Here is a 6,000-nt window from a genome sequence, read left to right on the forward strand (position 1 = left end):
TACACATGCTCAGTTCTGAGGGAAAAGTGTGTGTTAAGCCAGCCTTCACCTAGCTTGTTGGGAACAGAAGTTTGCTTTTAGTTGCAAACTACACTCCATACATATATATGGGGAGTTACTCGCTCCAACTCTGTTTTACACTGAAAAATTCAGGAACTTCAAACAGGCACTAGGAAACATACTGAGAATCCAGAGTAAAAGTTTCTCCTGCAAACCGTTCCCTTTGTGCTAGGTGAAAGAAAGTCTCTCCTCATGCTCAGTTCTGAAGGATAAGTGTGAGTGAAATCCACACCAACTACCGTGTTGGGAACACAAAGATTCTTTTTAGTTGCAAACTACACTCCATATATATATATCGGGAGTTACTATCTCCAACTCAGTTTTACAGTGAAATCTACAGGAACTTTAAACAGGCAATAGGAAAAACACTGAGAAACCAGAGTAATAGTTTAAACTGCAACCTGTTCCAATTGTGCTAGATGAATGAACGTCTCTCCACATGCTCAGTTCTGAGAGAAAAGTGTGTGTTAAAGCCAACCCTCACCTAGCTTGTTGGGAACAGAAGTTTGCTTTTAGTTGCAAACTGCATTCCATAAATAATATATGGGGCGGTACAAGCTCCAAATCAGTTTTACAGTGAAAAATGCAGGAACTTCAACCGGCACTAGGAAACACATTGAGAAACCAGAGTAAAAATTTCTCCTACAACCTGTTCCCATTGTGCTAGATGAATCAACGTCTCTACACATGCACAGTTCTTTGAGATAAATGTGTGTTAAAGCCATCCTTCACCTAGCTTGTTGGGAACAGAAGTTCCTATTTAGTTGCAAACTGCACTCCATACATATATAAGGGTAGGTACTCGTTGCAACTCGATTTTACAGAGGAAAGTGCAGGAACTTCTAAACGGCACTAGGAAAATCACTGAGAAAACAGAGTAAAAGATTCTCCTGCAACCCGATCTCATTGTGCTAGATGAACGAACGCCTCTCCACATGCTCATTTCAGAGTGATAATTGTGTGTGAAAGCCGTCTTTCATCTAGCTTGTTAAGAACAGAAAGTTTCTTTTCACGTGCAAAGTGTACTCGTTACATATATATGGGAAGGTACTCGCTCCAACTCGGTTTTACAGTGAAAACTGCAGGAACTTCCAACAGGCACTAGGAAACACACTGAGAAAACAGAGTAAAAGTTTCACCTGCAAACCGTTTCCTTTATATTAGATGAACGATCGTCCCTGCAGATGCTTAGTTCTCAGAGATAAGTGTGTGTGAAAGCTATCCTTCACCTTGCTTGTTGGGAACACAAAGTTTCTTTTCAGTTGAAAACTGCACTCCATAAATGTATAGGAGGCGGTACACCCACCAATTCGGTATTAAACTGAAAACTGCAGGAAATTCATACCGGCATTAGGAAACACACTGAGAAACCGGAGTAAAAGTTTCCCTGCAACCCGTTCCCTTTGTACTAGATGAAAGTACTTCTATCCAAATGCTAAGTTCGGAGGGATAAGTGTGTGTGAAAGCCATTCTTCATCTTCCTTGTTGGGAACACAAAATTTCTATTCAGTTGCCAACTGCACTCCATACATATATATGGGGAGGTTTTCGTTCAAATTCGCCTTTACAGTGAAAACTCCAGGAATTTCAGACCGGTAGTAGGAAACAAAATGGGAAACCAGAGTAAAATTTCTCCTGCAACCAGATCCCTTTGGGATAGATGAACGAACGTCTCTCCGCATGCTCAGATCTGAGTGATACGTGTGTGTGAATACCTTCCATCAACTAACTTGTTCGGAACACAAAGTATCTTTTCACTTGCAAACTGTAACTTGTTACATATATATGGGAAGGTACTCGCTCCAACACGGTTTTACAGAGAAAAGTGCAGGAACTTCAAACAGGCACTAGGAAACACACTGAGAAACCAGAGTATAAGTTTCACCTGCAACACGATCCCTTTGTACTAGATGAATGAAATTCTCTCCACATTCTTAGTTCTGAGAAATATGTGTGTGTGAAAGCCGACGTTCACCTAGCTTGTTGGGAACACAAACATTCTTTTCAGTTGCCAACTGCACTCCATAAATATATATGGGGTAGTACTCGCTCCAAATCAGTTTTACAGTGAAAACGGCAGGAACTTCATTCCGGCCCTAGGATACACATGAGAAACCAAATAATAGTTTCTCCTACAAACCGTTCCTTTGTGCTTGATGAACGAACGTATCTCCAAATGCTCAGTTCTGAGAGAAAAGTGTGTGTGAAAGACTTACTACATATATCTTGTGGGGAAAAGAAATTTTCTTTTAATTTGCAAACTGCAATCCATACATATATATGGGGTGGTTCTCGCTCCAACACGGTTTTGCAGTGAATACTTCAGGAACTTCAAACCGGCACTAGGAAACACACTGAGAAACCAGAGTAAAATTTTCACCTGCAACCCGTTCCCATTTTGCTTGATGAACGAACGTGTCTTCACAAGCTCAGTTCGGAGAGATAAGTGTGTGTGAAACCGTCCTTCACCTAGATTTTTGAGAACACAAAGTTTCTTTTCACGTGCAAATTGGAATCGTTTCATATATATAGCGAGGTACTCGCTCCAACTCGTTTTTACAGAGAAAACTGCAGGAACTTCACACCAGCACTATGAAACACACAGAGAAACCAGAGTAAAATTTTTTCCTGCAAACCGTTCCATTTGATAGATGAAAGAACGTCTCTACCCATGCTCTGCTCTTTGAAATAAATGTGTGTGAAAGCCGTCCTTCACTTACCTTGTTGTGAAAACAAAGTTTGTTTTCAGTTGCAAACTGTATTCCATAAATATATATGGGGTGGTACTCGCACCAACACGGTTTTACATTGAAAACTGCAGGAACTTCAAAAAGGCACTAGGAAACACACTGAGAAACCAGAGTTAAGTTTTCCTCCAACCCGTTCCCTTTGGACTACATGAATGAACGTCTCTCCACATGCTCATTTCTGAGAAATAAGTGTGTGTGAAAGCCTTCCTTCACCAATCTTGTTGGGAACACAACGTTTGTTTTCAGTTTCCAACTAAAATCCATACATATATATGGGGAGGTACTCGCTCCAAATCTGTTTTACAGTGAAAACTGCAGGAACTTCAAACAGGCACTAGGAAACTCACTGAGAAACCAGAGTAAAAGTTTCGGCTGCAACACTTTCCATTTGTGCTAGATGAACGAAAGTCTCTTCACATGCTCAGTTCTGAGAGATAAGTGTGTGTGAAAGCTGTCCTTCACCTAGATTCTTGGGAAGAGAAGTTCCTATTTTGTTGCAAACTGCACTCCATACATATATAAGGGTAGGTACTCGTTGCAACTCGATTTACAGAGAAAAGTGCAGGAAATTGTAAACGGCACTAGGAAAATCACTGAGAAAACAGAGTAAAAGTTTCTCTTTCAAACCGATCCCATTGTGCTACATGAACGATTGCCTCTCCACATTCTCTGTTCTGAGATTTATTTGATTGTGAAAGCCGTCCTTCACCTATCTTGTTGGGAACACAAAGATTCTTTTCAGGTGCAAACTGCACTCTTTACATATATATGGGGAGGTACTCGCTCCAACTTGGTTTTCCATGAAAACTGCAGTAACTTCACACTGGCACGGGGAAACACACTGAGAAACCAGAGTAAAAATTTCTCCTGCAAAACTTTCCATTTGTGCTAGATGAAAGAAGTCTCTCCACATGCACAGTTCTTTGGGATAAATGTGTGTGAAAGCCTTCCTTCACCTAGCTTGTTGGGAACAGAAATTTTCTTTTCAGTTGCAAACTGTACTCCATAAATATACATGGGGAGGTACTCACTCCAACACGGTTTCACAGTGAAAATTGCAGGAACTTCAAACCGGCACTAGGAAACACACTGAGAAACCAGAGTAAAAATTTCCCTTGCAACCTGTTCCCATTGTGCTAGATGAATGAACGTCTCTCCACATGCTCAGTTCTGAGAGATAAGTGTGTGTTAAGCCAGCCTTCACCTAGCTTGTTGGGAACAGAAGTTTGTTTTTAGTTGCAAACTACACTCCATATATATATATGGGGAGTTACTCGCTCCAACTCTGTTTTACACTGAAAAATTCAGGAATTTCAAACAGGCACTAGGAAACATACTGAGAATCCAGAGTAAAAGTTTCTCCTGCAAACCGTTCCCTTTGTGCTGGGTGAAAGAAAGCCTCCCCTCATGCTCAGTTCTGAGAGATAAGTGTGTGTTAAACCAGCCTTCACCTAGCTTGTTGGGAACAGAAGTTTGTTTTTAGTTGCAAACTATACTCCATATATATATATGGGGAGTTACTATCTCCAACTCAATTTTACAGTGAAAAATGCAGGAACTTTAAACAGGAACTAGGAAAAACACTGAGAAACCAGAGTAATAGTTTAAACTGCAACCTGTTCCAATTGTGCTAGGTGAATGAACGTCTCTCCACATGCTCAGTTTTGAGAGAAAAGTGTGAGTTAAAGCAACCCCTCACCTAGCTTGTTGGGAAGAGAAGTTTTTTTTAGTTGCAAACTGCACTCCATAAAATATATATGGGGCGGTACAAGCTCCAAATCAGTTTTACAGTGAAAAATGCAGGAACTTCAACCGGCACTAGGAAACACATTGAGAAACCAGAGTAAAAATTTCTCCTACAACCTGTTCCCATTGGGCTAGATGAATCAACGTCTCTCCACATGCACAGTTCTTTGAGATAAATGTGTGTTAAAACCATCCTTCACCTAGCTTGTTGGGAACAGAAGTTTGATTTTAGTTGAAAATTGCACTCCATACTTATATATGGGGATTTTCTCGCTCCAACTAGGTTTTACAGTGAAAACTGCAGGAACTTCAAGCCGGCAGTAGGAAACACACTGAGAATCCAGAGTAATAGTTTCTCCTGCAAACATTTCCTTTGTGCTAGATGAACGAACGTCTCTCCACATGCTCAATTCTGAGAGATAAGTGTGCGTGAAAGCTGTCCTTCACCTAGCTTCTTGGGAACAGAAGTTCCTATTTAGTTGCAAACTGCACTCCGTACATATATAAGGGTAGGTACTCGTTGCAACACAATTTTACAGAGAAAAGTGCAGGAATTTCTAAACGGCACTAGGAAAATCACTGAGAAAACAAAGTAAAAGATTCCCTGCAACCCGATCCCATTGTGCTAGATGAACGAACGCCTCTCCACATGCTCATTTCAGAGTGATAATTGTGTGTGAAAGCCGTCTTTCACCTAGCTTGTTAAGAACAGAAAGTTTCTTTTCACGTGCAAACTGTACTCGTTACATATATATGGAAAGGTACTCGCTCCAACTCGGTTTTACAGTGAAAACTGCAGGAACTTCCAACAGGCACTAGGAAACACACTGAGAAACCAGAGTAAAAGTTTCACTTGCAAAACTTTTCTTTGTATTAGATGAACGATCGTCTCTGCACATGATCAGTTCTCAGAGATAAGTGTGTGTGAAAGCCGTACTTCAACTATCTTGTTGGGAACACAAATTTTCTTTTCAGTTGCCAACTGCAGTCCATACATATATATGAGGATGTACTCGCTTTAACTCGGTTTTACAGTGAAAACTGCAGGAACTTAAAACCGGCACAAGGAAACAAACTGAGAAACCAGAATAAAAGTTTTTCCTGTATCCCGTTCCTATTGTGCAAGATGGACGAATGAATCTCCACATGCTCAGTTCTGAGCGATACGTGTGTGTGAATTCCTTCCATCAACTATCTTGTTCGGAACACAAAGTATCTTTTCACTTGCAAACTGTACTTGTTACATATATATGGGAAGGTACTCGCTCCAACTCGGTTTTACAGTGAAAATTACAGGAACTTCATACCGGCACTAGGATACACATGAGAAACCAAATGATAGTTTCTCCTGCAAACCGTTCCTTTGTGCTTGATGAACGAACGTATCTCCAAATGCTCAGTTCTGAGAGAAAAGTGTGTGTGAAAGACTTACTACATATATCTT

Source organism: Camelus bactrianus, chromosome 16 (genome assembly GCF_048773025.1).
Source record: "Camelus bactrianus isolate YW-2024 breed Bactrian camel chromosome 16, ASM4877302v1, whole genome shotgun sequence".
Taxonomy (NCBI): domain Eukaryota; kingdom Metazoa; phylum Chordata; class Mammalia; order Artiodactyla; family Camelidae; genus Camelus; species Camelus bactrianus.